Here is an 18,774-nt window from a genome sequence, read left to right as displayed (position 1 = left end):
TTAGAAATTAATCTAGAAAATACCTATTTCACTGATCTCCCATGGAAAACCTGGTTCTTTTCTCACAGCAGCCAAAAGATACCAAAAGCTGCAAGTCTGGCATAGACAAAGCACAAGCATTCAAGCTAAATATCATTCAGATGTCATTGTTCTGACCTTCCCTTAATAGAATCCGAAGACCCCTGTAATCCAAAGATCTGTGATGAGAGGTGGGTGGTTTAAATCATATGCTTCCAATGTAATTCTTCCAGATTGTTTAATTTATAATGTAAATGGAAACATATAATTTTGTTTTCTGAGTTACAGCATAATGTGCCTGTAGCTGATAACTTTTATGTAACTAGAAAAAAGGAAAACAAAAAAAGGCCAAGAGAAAATAATAATTTCCCTCACCTCTGTGAAATAAAAAGGTTGTGTAAAATGTATTTTGTTTCTGATTTATCACACAGAACCATGGTAGAGTAAAATAAAGTGCAGCCAGGAAAGCAAATAAAATTAGTATCGTCTAATGACAAATTAATATTTGAATCTAAAGAGCTAAATTTTAATTGGAACACATCTGAAAAGCTTGGTCATAACTTTTGTTGAGCTACACCGGCCATTTTAAGTAAGGATTTTGCCATTAGAAAAGAGCAGTATCAGTCAGGGGCATAGCTGCATCAGCTTGAGAGACAAATATTTACACAGCCTATAGTGCTAAATGATACTGACCTCAGTGACCAGATGGGACAGTCCAGACAATTACTATCAGCTGCCCCCAAAATATCTCCAGCTAATTAAGATCTGCTTTCCTACATGTCATTATGCCAGCTCTGCTTTGCAATGCATTTCTACAACAAGCAGATCATCTAAGGGGCAGTTAGAAGGAAAGCCACAAGACTCAATGAGAGCAAATCGCACATGATATTTCTTACATCCTCATAAGAAAAACCTTCACGTTATTTTTGTTTTAAAAAGGCTTTTCCAAAAAGGACTCCAACTTTTGAGCAAGAAAACTGGGTATTCTGGTTCTGCCCTGTAAAGATAAGGACAGGTTGAACTTGAGAGTTATTACTAATTCTTTGGATTCTGAAAAATTTTCTTCTTCCTTCCAAAACTTTCCAAGATAATTGTAAATGCACTCTTTATATACCTAAAGAAATTACGATCCTTTTAGTTTTGAACAGGGGGACTATTTAATAGTGTACAGAAACAATTAATAGGGGAGAAAGAGGAACAACTATCTAACACATATAAAGCAAAATTTAATTTTAACATGTGTAAATCACACCTCATAATTTTTGATTTCTTCCATTTGACCAGCTATGAAATTAGCACCTCCATGGGGAAAATAAGTGCATAGAAATAACAAACTTTCTCATCTGGATATGACCTGAACACCAGTGTTAACTGAAAGCACCATGCCTCCTTTAATAACAGCGATCCCCACAAAGGCAGCTCACTGCCAGCAGCAGAGTTTTCCTTTAACACCACTGGTTTGGAACTGGTGCAGAGTACAGAGTCCTCAGCAATGAATCACCCTGGTTGATTCCAAGCTTTGCAAGGAAAATCAGACAATTTCAGTGTTGTGTTATTCAGCTGCCATAAATTATTGTGTTGCATATGACATTTATGATGCATTCTGTATGTTTAAAGCACTGAACAGATGCTATAAATACAGATGTGATAGGAATTCCTGTTTCTGTTCGTATGAGGACAGATGCAACTGAGCCAATGGCACAGCTAAGAGGACAATCCTGATTGCCTGTCCTGAATTTTGCCAGACAGTAAACCCAGTAAAAGGTTAACTTGGGCCACACCTGTGGTCTGCTTTCAGACAAGCTGAATTTATTGTGATGCCTTAACAGAGATACCCAGTGCCATTTCAAATGCACTTGGGGACCCCATCAGCTCCCCAGCTCCTGCTACAGAACAGCACAGTCTCACAGACGGCACATATACGGATTTCTCAGACAACACAGGACATTTCAAGGGCTACAGGCAGATACAGTCTGGCAACTGAATCAAACTTTGTGCCAATATCTTGTGTCACAGCAGTAAATTCTTGAATGTGCTGAGTACAGCAGTACCAGTTTTAAGACAGGCCCAAGCCAATACTAATTAGCCAAACACTTTGAATCCTAATTATCTGCAAGAGCAGATATAAGAAATCTTATTCAAAATTCAGAAAACTCCAAACTGTACCTTCTGTTTACAACTCATTATCCCGTATCGCTTGCAGCATTCATTCCAAAGCAAAACAAACTTTCTAACTGCAAAAATCTCATTCAAAATTTCTACATAAATAGTTGCAGTGTTTGTGACACAGCTCCTGCAGCAGCCTCTGGCACAGCAGGGGCAGGGTTACTCTGCACACTTAAATGTAACAGGGTTGTGAAGAATAAAACTTTTGCCAAAAGAAGAATTCTGCATTCTATTAATCCCACGAAAATCAGTTTTCCATAATGTCTGGCAACTTTTTTTTTGGATGCCATAGTCTATTAATAAAACATGAATACCACAGACATTCCTGTAACATAAGATCTTAGGTATCCACTAATTAATATGTAAATATAAAGATACACACATGGAAATATACTTGAGCTGTTACCAATACCACTTATACAACATTAATGTTTTTTTTTAAGGGCATTTATAACTGTGTACTACTACTCTCCTTCCCTTTCAGCATGCCCCATTCCTACAGCTCTTTAGGGATAAGTGGCTTAATCTAATGGTACTCCTTTTTTTGCCATTCCAGGGATATCTTAATTTAGAGAAAAAAATCAGTGAAATCCATATATTGAGATGTTGATAATTTAGGTGGGTGCTTTAAGATCTACTCAACTCAGGCCACACTGAAAAAGGAGCCACACGCTAACTTTTGATTCACAGTCAGATTTTGGATTTCCAAAGCTGGTGCTCCTCAGCTCATAGTTTTCTCACTAATGCACAGGGCAAAGGATGATGACTCAGGTATTTCTCATTCTACCACTGAACTGTTGGCTGAACTTGAGAAACATCTGGATCAAATGGTAATGATACAAAAAAGCCTTGTGAAATATCCTCAAATCTTCCTGTGAAAGAATAATAATATTGTGATCTTCAGTGCAAACCAATGCACATTAAATAACAAGTGATCTTTCACTGCTTTCAATTTCTTAACTGAATAAAGTGATTTATCCAGTTTGTCTCCAACAACCTGGTATAGGCATGTGAGGAAGGACAGGGAGACACAGGAGGGGAGGAGAGGAGAGAGTATGGACTGATAGATCAGGGCAACTGAAGCCATCACTGGCTGGAAAAGCTTAGGCCTGGGCTTACAAGAGCTACTTTAAATAAACCGTCACAATGGTGGCACCTCCACTGGCACTGTGCATTACAATCTAAATTTAAAAATAAATTCAGCTGCTTGCTCTTGAGAGCTGTCAAAACAAGAGCTACTGACATCCTGATCTTTAGCACGAACATGGACCTGCAGCACCTAACCATCAATGACACTAGAAACAAACACAGTTCTATCAATTAAATTGCTGCACCTTGTCTCTGCCAGCTTCTCCTTTCATGTTCTAGGGGGTGGAAAGCATACATAGTTATGTAAAATCATTCTGACATGGCTGAGTTTATTCTTGCCATGCCATTTGTTTTACACAGCACAAACAATAATCAGGGAACAAAATGGAAAAATACTGAGATATGATTCATCATAACTGTCTCCAAAATCTGTTCTTACAACCTCCCTGCTCTACACTATACTGATCCTGAAGTACCTCTCAAATCCAAGTTGCAGACACTGCTCCTGCGGTCATGTGGCATTCAGAAGTGCACAGAGTGACTCTCCAGGACTGGTGACAGACCTAGGACTCTCTCTGATGACAATACCATGTGTGGCTTCTTCAGCTTAGTCAGAACTCCAACCCCACAGAAACAACTGCAGAAAGTAGCTACTTCTGCTTTTACTAAACACATCAGACTTTTTAATGCCAATCTAGCATTTCAAAAAGGGTTGCTACAGGGAGAGAGAGAGAGAGCAAAAGAACAAATTCAGGGTTTTTTTTGCTGGGGCTCTGGGATTCACTTCTATAATGGTGATCTCTGAGCTACTCTGCCTCCCGCTGTGTCTGATATCAGGAGTGCCAGAGTGGCTGAGAGATCAATGGAGCAGCTGAGGGAGCCAGCTGGCAGGGGAAAGGAGCAAAGGATTGTGAGGGATAAAGAAATAAAGAGGAAAGAAAAAAAGATTTGTTAAATTAAACAGAAATGAGGAAGGGACAGAGGAACTCACTAGCCCTTTTAGAAGGACCACGTTAAGTCCTTCACAAAACCCAGGACCCTCTGGAGCATTCTAATCAGTTTAATGATGCAGATCCCCTTCCACCCCCTGAATAAGCTGAGCAGGTTTTTTGTCTCTTTATCAAAGGATGACTTTTCTAACAATGATATCATTCACAATGCATACATTTCTAGAGTTGAGACAACACTATATGCTGAGATGACCATGATCATAAAACAGTGCTGAAGTACAGAGCATTCTGACATGATCCTCAATTTAGGAAAGAATCTCAGATCTCTTTAAAAGAGGCAAAGTCTGAAAGGAAGAGGAGCACATCTTAAAGACCAAAGCTGTGTTTGAGGAAAAGTGAATAATCTTTCTTTCAGGCATATATGAATATCTTCTCACCTGAAGCAGCACCAGCAAACTTGGAGATAAATATAGACTGCAAAAAATTCCTGTGATTTATCTTAATTATGTGACTCTATTAGGCAATTTGAGAAAAAAGTCTTGTTAGAATTTGCAGAGGGAAATGCCAAAAAGGAAGAGACTGATAAAGGAATTAGGCTTTGTTTGACAGAGAGGAGAGAGGTATGTGATCATAACTATGGAAGGCTGAGGAATATGGAAAATACAGGTTATGCAGAAAATGTTGTGTCAGCACATAATGATACATATTTCATATTCTAAATTCTGCATACTGAATGTATCCCCATTGTGTCTGTTGAGTAGTTGATACACGAGATGAACGTTCACATGCCCATATTTACATTATTAACGCATTATTATCATGTATTTGTAGGATGTATAAGGAATGTGAAGGAACAGCAAATGGAGGCTGAATTTAAGTGAAGCAGTTGTAGGTTTGGTATGAGATGTGAGGTGACAGGCATTCCTACCAATATGCATAACGTGGTTGAAAAACCATGGCAGGCTGCTTCAGGCTCTCTGCTGCTGAGTGGAGTAATATGGAAAATATCCTTCATATAAACACATATAACAAGAAGAAACACAAGAAGGAAATGCCAATGATCTTCTACCTTGTTCCATAGTAAAGGCAGAGAAAACATCTAGCACCTTACTAAGCCTACATAACTGAAATCTAATATGCTCTTTTCTTCCTTATAAGGTATAAGCAAAGCTCATTAAAATGGTCACAAACCTGTCTACATTTAATATACTTCCAAGCTGCTTACAAATGCACCAAACCTGACTTTCTTCTTGTTTGAGTTGCACTAATGTTCGTCTCCAGTCCTCTTGCATCTCAAGATGAGTTTAACATTCTGGCAGAGTACAATCTCAGGTTGTCTCAGGATAGAGGTTAGTGGAAATCCACATGGATGACATGGAAGCAGAAGGATTCAGACTAGATGCAAACAGAAAGATGAAGATGAATAGTTCCCTTTGGCCACAGGTTTGCAAAACTTATATAGAATCAAAAAGATTTTTCACAGAGCATATTCCTAGACAACACTTCTGATTTTCAGTACTTCCTCTCTAGGGGCTCATGAATGATCTCTGGGCCACAGTTTGACCTCTTTCATTGATCTGGCTCACCCCTGTGCTTCGGGCCCATTCCTGAATATGCTGTTGGCAGGATACCACAGAGAGGGTAAGACGAAAGCAAACCTTGCCCTGACTCCAGGCAAGGAAATACAGAATCCCCTCAATGGGCAAAGGATGGCAAGTCTAGCATGGCTGAAACAGATCTATTTGATCTCCTCTCTAAGCTTCTCATGTTGGGTTATTCAGGATGCAGCAGGACCAGGCTCAGGGCAGCAAAGGCTAATTGGAAGACGGTGTCATTCCTTCAACGACATTCCAAGCAACAGGAATTTAAGCACCATTGCCATGGTACTGACACATTGCAAGAGCATTTAAAAATACTCATAAAATACTTTCTGTGGGCTGACATTATCTAGCCCATGTGTCTTTTGATATCTACATGAGACTCATAGAGGCCAGCATACAAACCTCATTGCTCTTCCAACACTTTTTTGATGGCCTTTATCATACAGAATCCTGGAAGCTTTACTTCAAGGCCTCACAAGTTATTTGAAAGGATATTGCTACATAACATCTGGATTACTATCTCTTTTTTATCATTCAGCTAATTTACCTAATGCTACAGTGAAAGAATTTCTTTGTTGAAGGAAACACCACATGAATATCATCCAGCTTTCTCCACCAGATAAAACAGACAATGAGAGGGAAATTTTCTTCTCTGTGTGTCACCAGAATGCATTTAAATAGATATCTGTGCCTCAGCTTCCCTATCTGTGAAAAGTGAAGGAGTATTTTTTTCTCAGAGTTTCTATTTGACAACAGGAAATATGTAGCAGATTCAGCTCAGTTTCATTTTACATTTTTGGGTCCATCTGATCTCAAAGCTCAAAAAATATGCAAAGCCACATGACATTTAATTTGGAATATGGTGCATAAAAAGAAGACTGTACAATACTCAATAGAAAAGTGATGCCAAGCAATTGTTAGTAATGAAATAATATTGGTACACTACAGCTCTGTTCGCTCTAAAAAAACAGCAAAGAATGGCCATCGTCTTGCAAGATGGTGTTACAAGACAAGTCAGTCTAATTTGTTAGATCAAAGAAGTGGGCGATTTTGAAGCTCCTGCCTCCCTTGGTACCTTAGGAAAGAGATTAGAATGGGGAAAAAACTGTAAAACAATGGCTGAAATATATGAGACCTCGGAACAGCACAAACTTCATTAATGAAAAAAATCTGGATCTTCACTATTCTCTTCTGGGAGAATTAATCAGATGTTGCAGTTTCAGATTTATAGATTGCTGTGAAAATGGGTAATCTGAGGGCAAAGCCTCATAAAAACTTAACAGCAACAGAACGATAATCTGTGGGCTCACAGTGGCCATGTCAGGGCTAATTGAAATGTTTAAGAGCGGCACAGCTTCCAGGCTCCCTGTGATACATGCTGAAGACACGAATATAGACCATCTCTTTGTCTTGACTGGACATATTTTATCGCTCTGTATCATGAGACTGTCACCCCAGACTTCTAATTGCTAAAACCTTTAGACACAGGGCACCTAATAATTGCAGTACCATGGCCAGCCTAATAATAAAGATAATTTACAGTTCAAAAGCAAAGGGTAATTTGTAATATGAATGGCTTTTTGTGTCCCTAAGCTCATTTCAGGACTTGAGGATCCCTGCAGCAATAGCTGCAGCCTTTTGCCCGAGTGTGTGACTTACTGCCCTGGTTTCTTTTGCCATTTTGTTCCAGAGGAGCACAGAAGACAGTGGATTTAGGGGAAATCAATGGTTCTGCACCAAACATATTCAAAAGTGTACCTTAATTCCTCTTGCACAAGGATATCTCCTGCACAAATGCAAAATATTTTAACTTTGTGTGATATTCAGACCTGATAAATGTTACAGAAGTGTACACCACCAAATGGAAGCTTAAAAGTCATTACTGATTAGAAAAGTATCAAAGTCATGGTGATTGTTGCATTAATTTATGCAGAAAACCTGGAGTTAGTGGGATCAAAACCGGATCTCTCTTGGAAGGAGAGGATCAAGGATTTTTGTCTTTATCAGCACCAGGAAGAGACTGAAACATCGTTGCCTGCAGACACATTCTCTGTTGATTCTCCCACATTCAGGTCCTTTCTCCGCAGTGTCTCTGCGCTGCTCTGCCCCCTCCAGTGGGGCAGACCCACCAAGACCCCCGAGTCAGTGTCCTGCTCTTGCTGTGGAAGGATTTTCTCTCACAGCACCAGGCTCCTATTACACAACCACACATTTTCTTTGCCTTTTTATAGTTTTCTCAGTTTTAGAGTCAAAGCCCATGCCACAGCCTTAGACCACTCCTGGCTTTGCCTTGCCACCCACATTGCATTACCAGAACAAAGCCTCTGTTACTGTAAAGCTTTAAGCCATGACAGTTTAACAAAGTCACAGGGCACTCTGCGTAGGAGGAGGATCTCTCCGCTCCTCAGTGAGGCCCAGGTACAAACAGAAGCATGCACGTGCACAGCTCTGGACCTGCAACCAAAGGCACAGGAAGTCTGTGTCACCAACCATTTTAGACTCCCATAAATTTTCTGCCATTTGCTTGGCATGTCTGATTGCTCTGAGTGTCTCAAATACTCCCATTCATCTTGCAAAAGCAAATGGGTCTTAAAAATCTTGTTGACAATCTTACCACCAATCCCATGTGCAATTTAAAACATGGAAGAAAGAAAATAAAAGAAGGGAGAGCACAAGAACGAAACAAAATGCTAACAGGAACCTTCAAAATGTGGTCACACTGACAGGATGGCACTGGAATCTGGGTTTGTTTTAAGCCTACATTGTTTAAAAGCAGCAGGGGACCAAAATGATGATGGCATCATACTGGCTGAAGGGAAGAACCTGGATTGAACTCTCAAGCCAAATCTAATCTTGGATTTTTGTTACTGAATTCTCCATTAAGAAACTCCCACAGACATTGACGGGACAGCAGCATGAAGACATTTCTGTAAGCAGTGCACGAGGATCCAAATCTACTCTATGGGCACCACACATGGAAACACTATCCACAATTTTTCTCACCAGACGTTGAACATCTTGAGAGCACAAGTAAAGGAAAGCAGCATTCATAAAATCAAAACCACAAATAATCAAATATTTAGTTTTCTAATCAAGTCAAGTTGTGTGTAAGCCCTTAAACAGCATTTACAAGCATTTGATTTGTTTTCTCCATTGAATATATAAGAGTGCTCGTGGGCTCACAAATCAGGACTTGTTTGATTTGTTTTAACATGCTTGCCATGTCAGGTGGTTTTTCCATATTTCTTGCTTTTCCTTCAGAAACTTGTAAACCAGGTCAATTTATTGAAATGTCAGCTTTTATAAATATTCCTATCCAGCCCAGCCTCAAAGTTAACACATGCTATAATTACAGTGAAACCATTTATGGAAAGTAACTAAAAGTGGGATAACCCTTCTTACTCACGTTGAGAAATATCCTACTCCTTGAGTCAACATTTTTATTTCAGTTAATTTACTTTTGGAATTCACTCTGGAAAATGTATTAGCAGCTGCAGAACCTGTCCCAAATCTTACTGCTTTTCCAATTAAGTCTCAATCTTTAAAATGGGCATTAAATATCTCTGGGACTGAATGTTAAATATCTACAAGATTGAACATTTTCAATAATTTCTGCTTTGCCAAAATGAGGGTGGCCAGCTATAAGGTCAGAGACAGAAGTAAATACAGCCATATTTTGTTAAATGAAAATAACATCAAAATTAAAAAGAAAAAAGGAAATAAAAGTGATAGCACCCCTAGAAAAAGGTGCTATCTTCCCAGGATTAGAGGCAACTTTAAATTAATCTCATCATTTTTACTTGGTATTTTGCCAAAGTGAAAAATAATCAATATTCTTTTATTTTGCAAGAATTGCAGACTCTTGGGAAAAATGCCATCTGAAAATAAAACAGCAAGCAAAACATTAAGGAAGAAATGCAATCCCAGGCAGCAGTCAGAAACAAGAAGCAGTAGTAGACATTAAAAGGGAAAAATAAAATTTAAAAATAAAAAATAAAAGTGCATATATTAGCAAGTTTAAGCAACATTTGAGTCCTTTGTGCTCCAGCAGCAGAGCCATCTGATAGGTGTAGTTTCAGCACGGAACACTTTGCCCAGCATAGGAAAGTGCTGAACTCTGTGCCTGTTCTGGAACAGGAGATTTGTTTTACAGATACCCTGGTTCAGTGGAGACCTGAATCACACAGCATTTCATCTGAGTGAGCCCACAGCAGAGCACTGTGCCCTGCCTGCCCCTCCTGTTCCAGGCCATGGAGCTCTCACCGCCTCCCCTTCCCACCCTCCATACCTTTGCCTGTGAATTCTTGTCTTTGAAAAGACACCTTGAAAGTGATCTGCTTGCACAAAGTTCCCAGCTGCTCATGGAGAGTAAGGCAGCTTGGGAATACACTAAACCTCCTTTTATTCATAGAATTGCTATTGAGACTACCAATATGAAATAAATACGGCAAAATGCTGGGCAAACAGAGGGGTTCTAGCTAAAATCAGGGGCTGGTCTGAGACGTGACTGAATTTAAAGGCAAATCAAGCTACTGAGCTAATTTTTCCTTCTTGCCAGCAGACTCCCACACGTATCTGCATATAGAAACTGGTAATTGCCCCATATTTTGGCTTGTAATGGAAATCCAGACAATGCAAATCCTCATAACAACTGAAATGTATTTTTTCTCTTTGTTTTGCAAATATGAATTTAATTTAAACCAAACAGGTTAAATTGAAGCCTCTCATTTTGTAGCAGTCACCAAAAAATAAAAAGAGTAAAAACTCAAAACAAAATCATAAAACCAACCAACAAAACTCAAAAAATACCACAACAGAAAATCAAACCAATCTAAAAGGAAGGGAAAAAAAGCCCTAAGTGCAAAATCCATGTTATTCAGTATGTACAAGATAAATATTAATTTTTCAAATACAGTAGTTGAAAGTATTGGCCCAAACTTTAGCAATATTTTGTACTATACTAAACTAAATATTTTGCAAAACCCATGTTTTGCTTTTTCCCATTTGGAAAATGAACACGGTGGACACAGGAATAAAGAGCTGCAGAAATGAAAGTATTGTGTCTCTTAAAGGACAAATGACAGGAATCCTTTGCACTACCTTGGGTATACATTCCGTGTAGATGGATAGACAGATTGAGATGAGTGTACAGAAAAGTATGTGCCATCTGCATCTTCAGTGGAGTTTGAAAAGAGCCTTTGCCCATGCTCAGAGGAAACAAACATCAAATGCTTTTGAAAATCTTGATACCACAGAGTACATAATTATTTTGTTAAGAATTTAAGAATAAAATCCAAGGGATAATCCTGTTTAGAAAAGACCTAGAGATTCTTGCTGTAATTATTAAGACGTACTGCAGAATTTTTTCCTAGTTGGCAATTCACATCACAAATGAGTAGAATATGTTGCCTTTCAAAATCACAATCCTTTTTAAATACCAGTCAGGTGTTATAGAACCTACAGAATATATTTCTCCAACAAAAGATGTCCATAACCAAAATGTAACCAGTTTCTTCTAATGAGACTGTAGAGGTCTTTGTTTCAAAAGGGCAGGCGCCCAACATTGTGGCAGCAGACACAAGATGATAAAAAGGACACCCAATGGAGTACAACGAAATCTTGTGTAAAAGGGAAAGGCATCAAATATGGTGCTTTCACTTGTTAAAGTTCAAATACTACATAAAATTCCTGTAGCAATTGTTGCTGTGGTGTTGGTGAAGAGGTGCAAAAATTGAGTGCAAATTAGGAACGTTTGAGATACTCTTAGTGGCTGCTTTTGCTGAACATTGAGCGGTTGAGAAAGTTATATTACTGCAGATCCGCAGTAATCAGCAGGCAGTGTGCAGAAGAGACATTCAAAGGTTTTTACCCTGACAAAGGGTTCTACCGTTCTATCAAAGCAATTTTTCCTTCTTTTATTTTACAGCCAAATTGTGAAATCTGTGAAATAACTTTGGAATTTATTTCAATATGAGGAAATGAAAGGAATACTTGGAAATGTAGCATCACATGACTCTGTTTGGATTTGTTTTATATCTATTCCCACATCAGTTTGCTTCTACACTTTTCTGGTTTTCCAGTTTTAAGGGGATGATTGGCAAACTTCTGGGAGAGAAGAGTGGTTCTTCAAGCCCAGGGAACAGCTGGAAAGACAGATGTCGTCTGCAATACAGTTTTGTTGCTGGGGAAAAATAAAACAAGCTGGTATTACCAACTGAATAAAAAATTTTAAGTTAATTCCAGCTGTGACCATGTGACCAGCAACTACTGTGTTTGCAGCTGTGACCATGTGATCAAGATCTACTCCGTTTGGCCCTTTATTCAAGTACATCTGGTAAAAATATTGCAGTAGTGGGGAGAAAGGAGGCAGTTTCTGTGGAGATTATGTTTTATTTTGCCACCTATAATACTTTGTTTTTCTGATGGAATTTTTAAAAATGCTTTATGGGCAGATGATAGATGGGAAGAACACTGAAAATAAGAATGAGCATAAGGTAGGCATAAATAGGACTAAAATAATCACAGAAACAAAATTATAGAGGACAAATTTCAGTTTTAACTTAGAGTGTTATAATTAAAATAAAAATATACATATGGAAAGATTCTTTTGAAAATCCTTATGTTACACTGAGACAAAGCAATGGGAAGCACACTAGATAGTTATTTAATATCTAGACAGAAATTCTGTTATGTCACCTATGCAGGGAATACTACTTGGAAATTGAATAAAGGTAAAAATTACACATTAATGAATGATATAGGATCCACATGCGCTTTACTGTCTAAAGGTACATAATTCATGTATAATTGAATATTCAGCCTTCCAGCCTCACTAAGGCAATGCACACCCGTGGCTGGGCTGCCCTGTCCCCATGGGTCATTCTTGGATCAGACACAACCCGTGGGTCTCTTGTCCTGCACCGAGACACAGCCTCTGATCTCTGCCATGTTTTCAGGACTGCTCACTGCACGAGTGCACACTGCTCCTTGGCTTTGGGCATCTGGGTATAGCCCTGAAGTTATGCTCATCACAGAACAATAGTTTTGAAGTCTAATTTACTTCTGCTGGGGAATAAGGGCTTCCAGAAAGACTTTTTTTAAGTGTAAAGAACACACCTACTCTTTTCATAAGCCAGCAGGCATGAAATTAAAATGTACGAATCCAGAAAAAATGCTCTAGGTAGGAAAATACCTTCAAGTGGCTGTCTGCCCACAGATAATCAAAGATCTGAGGTGCTCCCATGTGCATGGAATTTGTACAATGCCCTCTTTGCAAGCTCTCATTCACTATCTGTTATTTAAAACTCCAATAAAAGATCCTTTAAAGACCTAAATCTATGACCCAAATCTGGGCTGTGACTCTTTCCTTTAGAAGCGATCAACGTCAAGAAAACCATGAAGATGGGAAGTCAGTAATCCGCTACATCGGAACAAGCTGTTTCGGGCTTCTTTGCCGCAGTTGCTTTTGCCATCTGCCTGTTACTGCAGAAACACAACTCCCCTGCTGCTGATGGGCTGGCAGGGCTCGGCAAAGCTTCACTGCCCCTTAGGCATCACAGCTTAGGGCAATTGTTTGGAAATGAGCAAAGTGTTCTGACAATTAAGCACTACTTGGGTTAAATGTTTGCTATTTCTGATACATCAGACAACCAGAGGTCAGGGCTTGTACAAACTGGCATTCTGTTGCTGTCGTGTGTGCAACAAGTAGCAAACAAATGGATCACCCACGCCAAGCCTTAAAAGGATTAAAATATCTCTCCAGTCTAGAAGGTGCACGGGAATTATTGCTCACCTATATAACAGCATTCAGTGACAGTAAGTAGTTATTGTTCATTATCTACAGGACCACAGAGAAGCAGGATGTAAACCATTAGTGGCAGTTGTGTCATGGATCTGCCTTCTCTTTTGAATTAATTAATTCAAAATTCTTCTGAATTACCTGTCATTGTAGTGACTCAAACACACTTTAAATTTGCTTTTATTTGTTGTAAATTATCAAACATCATTATGGTGTTGAGAGCTATTTTGGATATTAAAAATCAATACCTACTGACAGTCACATCCCACACTTCTGTCTGCAACTTTGTGAGACACTGATTTTTCTCATCAAACACTAGTAGACAATAACTGAAACACCTTTTTTTCTCAGCAAAAGCAAAGTAAAAGAACTTCTAGAAAAATTAAATATATAAAAATATTAAATTATTTTTTTTATAAAGAGCAAAGAAGTTTTAATTTAAAAATTAAATTTTACCTTTTTTTTTTTTTTTTTTTTTTAAACTCTTGTTTTCAAATGAAAAATGTGATGTTCATTATTTCAGACCCTGAAGAAGGTACAAAATCATTCAGTTGTACTTTCGGATTTTTTTTTTTTTTTTTCTGGCTCAGCCTTCTAAATCTTTGCATGATGTTCCAATACTGAAGTCAAGGTGAATTTTCAAACACTAAGTACACCAAAACCAACCATTCATGGTGAATAAAGTGTTGCTCTGAACTAGTTCTATCCATAACACACAGTATATTCAGAATTTCTGTACTGAGATTTTCTACTCATGGATTATATTTCAGAGATCAATTCCAATTTTGCAAATTACTGCTCTTACTTGTCCAAAATGCTGTTTAGGAACCAGGCTATGCGTGCCATTTTGTCAGTCTAGACACCTTGTTTGTCTCAATGGGAATAGAATCTGCTATTTTAATTAATGTCTTCTAGGGCCTGTGGCTGTGCCCTAGGCAAGTCCAGGAAATACTTCATAAATCTACCACCTCTTCCAGCTAAAGGGTACAGTGAGAATAAAAATCCCACCATAGTAAATGAAATTATTAAGAGGACAATTGTGTACCTTTTATATGAAATGTATAGTCAATGGCAGTAGCTCCTGCCTGAGAATCTTGTGGGACAGGATTACAGTCAGGAGTTTGACTTTAACTCACTGTGTACAGGAGCACCAGGGGCAAATGGTACTTTCAGAATTCAAATAAAAACTTTGCTCTAAAATCATACATTTCAGACATGAGGTCTTTTTATCAAACACAAGTGAGACAAGTAGATATACAGAGGTTCATACTAAACATGCCCCAAAGGAAAGGAACATACATGCAAAACATGCATTTTCAGAAAACTAGCACTCAAACACAGACCATGGTTCTACAAATAATGTTATTATCTTATATGTAAAGGAGAATTTGCATTTGCATGCACATTTAGAGAACAATAAATAAGGTTTATACTTTCTTATAACCTGGATGATTTGCAGTGCAGGTCAGCCCTCAGTAACACCATAGGTGGAGCAGACCAGCCTCGTTGGATGTAATCTGACGAGAATACACCGGATACAGCAGCGCGCTCCAAACCCATGTGTCCAGCACCAGCTCTCTCAGGGGCCACACCACCACCTGGCACGTCTTTGCTGCAGTGCTTTTGTACAGATGTTCCCATGGCTGGAATGCTTGGGCTCTCTCCCCTTTTGTTCTGCCCTCCAGAGCTTTGCCTGGCATCTCAATACTGTGTGTCAAATTTTTTCTCTCATTTTTTTATTCATTCCAGATTGCACCGAGACACAGGACGGAAATGCAATCAGGAGATTCTGTTATTTGATTTGAACAGAAACACTTTGGAAAACTTTACATAGTAAGATAGTCTATGAGAAAGAAATTAAGCTTTTGGGTATCCCTCTGCAGGTAAAAGGTTTGGGATCAAAAAACTTTCAGCATTTTTATGCAACGGAGTAGATTGTGGCAAATATATTGGCAAAGCCAGGTTTTAACTACCTCTCCAGAATCCTGGAGATTCAGACCCTCAGTCCCGTGGTACAATCCTGCTCGTAAATAATTACTTTCATTTAGAGAGGGGCTGTTCTCACAGCACCAGCTCAGCTCCACCTCAGTTAGTAGCATTCTTAGGGTAAACAAAGTCATAATAGTTTTCTCACCTATAGAGGTCAACATAAATTGATAGAAATTGATAGGTTTTAGTCTGGTTTCTTTGATTCTTCCTCTGTTATTTAATGTTCATTGCCACTGACGAAGATGATACCTACATCCAAGGGAACCAGAACTTATGTTCTCAGTCAAGTAGAGCTTAAATACTCACATCAATGACATGTCTGTGATAATTCAGTGTTGCTGGTAATGCTCTTACAGCACTTCTATATTCAGCACAACATCCTTGCTTCACACAAGCAATATCAATCATTAAAAGCCAATTTCCAGTCTGCATCTGGTATGCCTTGTGTCTATTACACAGAAGCATGGTGGAACTTGGATTTTCAAGCATGGAGAGAGCCAGAGGCAATCTGAGGCCTTGGTTCTCCCGAGCAGCAGCCAGCAGAAGCTGCTCTTGGCTGTATTGAAGAGTATTAGACTGCTTTGAACACGCACTGACCAACAGGGACCTAGGACGGAATTTTAATTTCAACAGTCACCAATCAATTACCCATTAAAAACCTGCATGCTTACAGCCAAATTATGGTAATGGTAGGACAGGTAAAGTTCTATTTGTGCCACCTTCTGCATCAACACTGCTTTGCTGAAAACAGGGTGAGAAGCAGATGCAAGAAAACAGAACTGTTACCACTAACAGGAAATTGCATAAACATCTCAATCAGGATCTTTCTGAAAAGACAGCAGAGGTACAGCCATGGAATGTAGTTGCAGCTTTTCAACACAGTGGCAAAAAATCAGGTCATTATGCATCTCTCGATCACTTTTCCCCTTTTCCCTCTGTCGTTGAGTAGCATATAACTGTTAGGATATTGCTTTACAGTCAAGGAATTTAAACTCAGGAAACACTCTCAAAGTCAGCTCATTTCAATATCTCCTGCAATGCTCCTGCAACAAGATCATTGCTAACATGTGTGGGAAAGGGGCACAATCACCCTGTCAGCTAATGCCTCCAGAACCAATTGTGGAAGTAACACTTGCAATCCACTCATCCACGCGTATCTGTGCGGAGAGTTACAGAATAATCTTTCTTGTAAAACTTTGCCATGAAAAATAAATCTTTCTAGACGCTAATACACCAACTTCTGCCTCGGCTCATTCCTATTAATATTTTGGGAATCCATCAGGACATCATGGAAACTAAATGTACATATGGAAATCACATAAAGAAGAGTACCTTCCTGACTTTAAGGTTACCACTAATTAATATACTCGAAAAATTCACAAAATCAAGAATTTTTTTCCATGAAAAACATGCATCACTGAATAACTACCATAGTAAGCTGGGGAAAAAAAATAATTAAAAAAAAAAATGCTGACAGAAGAAGATGTTTGTGGAAATCACACAACAATGTCCTGTAAGTGTTCATTAACTCCACAGAGGATTCTTCTCTGGGTAGTTCATGGCCAGACTTCTGGTTTTGTGCCTGACTTCTGTGTAAACTCACTGCTGTCTCTACATTTAAGCACCTCCCACAAGTTACCCTGATGCTTAGTATGGAAAAGTCCTTCCTTCCCCACACTTTCATACCATGCTGGATAACTAACCTGACCTGTCCTGTGGCAGGTGTGACCCTCTACAACTCACAACCTTCCCTGGAAGCGACCTCAGTCCAGATCCTTGGATAAACATGTGAACACCACCTGCACATCTTGCCCATCTTGTGGAGTGAGTAAATCTGGGACTTAATCCAGCCATATTTTTTGTCTTTTCTGGTAGTAGTTCTCCCATCAGCTCTGCTAAGAGCAAATGTCTAGGGTGCCATGGGGATGGAGCCAGGGACAGGACAAGGAGCAATGGCTTGAACTAAGCACAAAAAATTCTACCTCAACTTGAGGAAGAGCTTCTTTACACTGAGGGTGGCAGAGCACTGGAAGAGCTGCCCAGGGAGGGAAGGGAGTCTCCCTCTCTGGAGACATCCCAAAACCCCCTGGACACGTTGTGTAACTTGCTCCAGGTAACCCTGCCATGGCAGGGGTTGGACTGGGTGATCTCCAGAGCTCCTTCCAACCTTAGTGATTTCTGTGATTCTGGGAAAAGGTCTCCTGAGTAGCAACATGAGGAAAAAACTGATCAGGCTCCACAAAAATTTTAATCCAAGTTCAGGTAAAGGAAAGAAATAGTTGTGGGTTATTCACCATAAGCAAAATAGATGTGGTTTTAAAAATCACATAATTGTTTAGGTTGGAAGGGACTTTTAAAGCTCATCCAATCCAACCCCTCTGCAATGAACAGGTACATCTTCAACGAGATCAGGTTACCAAAAGTCCCATTAACCTCACCTTGAGTGTTTCCTGGGATGGGGCGCCTCAGGGCAAACTGTGCCAGTGTTTTATCACTCTCATTGTAAAAAATACCCTTTTATATCCAATTTAAATTAATCTTCCTTCAATTTAAGACCATTATGCCTTTCCCTATAAAAATGGGACCTGCTAAAAAGTTTTCCTCCATCTTTCTTACATGCCCCTTTCAAGTCCTGAAAGACCACAGTACCTTTTTCAAACCGCATTAGAAAAGGTGGCTGTGGTACACACCTTACCTCATTTCTCAGTCTGAGCAGAAGAGTACAAAGGTGCTATGCTGGTTCTGACACTGTCCAGTTACCCCATCAGACTCCACACTTCAGAGAGGTCACAAAGCAGCTCATCATCCCTGGTAAGAGAAGGTTCATACTAGCACAGAGAAAAACACATGGAAACAATAAAATAGAAAATATTGAAATTAAAAAAAAAAAAAAAGTTTAAAACCCTAAAAGAAAAAAATAAACCAAAATACTGAGCACAAAATGACTTCACTAACTATACTGAGCTTTTGAATCACACCAAACTCTGGCATTGTGCCTCACTGAGGAGGCAGTTTGCCAGGATATTGCCATGGCCAGCTAATAACCATTCCCACACAATGGGCAACTGAGATTGAACCCAAATATTTGAAGGTTTGCTTTAAAAATATTTTTTACCATCTTTAAGAAATAAAGTAGTATTTTATTCTTTCATATTGAAACTAT

At 39.0% G+C, this 18,774-nt stretch overlaps 1 long non-coding RNA gene across 1 annotated transcript in view; it reads right to left on the bottom strand.

Annotated features, from left to right (window-relative positions):
- Positions 1–18,422, bottom strand: part of LOC120757845 (uncharacterized) — a 126,138-nt gene extending 107,716 nt beyond the window's left edge. Inside the window, exon 1 of the long non-coding RNA XR_005702692.2 lies at positions 18,307–18,422. This is a non-coding gene — a long non-coding RNA (uncharacterized LOC120757845). The remainder of the gene's footprint in view (positions 1–18,306) is intronic.
- Positions 18,423–18,774: the final 352 nt, after the last annotated feature.

This window comes from Hirundo rustica, chromosome 11, assembly GCF_015227805.2.
Source record: "Hirundo rustica isolate bHirRus1 chromosome 11, bHirRus1.pri.v3, whole genome shotgun sequence".
Classification (NCBI taxonomy): domain Eukaryota; kingdom Metazoa; phylum Chordata; class Aves; order Passeriformes; family Hirundinidae; genus Hirundo; species Hirundo rustica.
The sequence above is the reverse complement of the archived record's forward strand: the minus strand, read 5'-3'. Positions and strand labels throughout refer to the sequence as shown.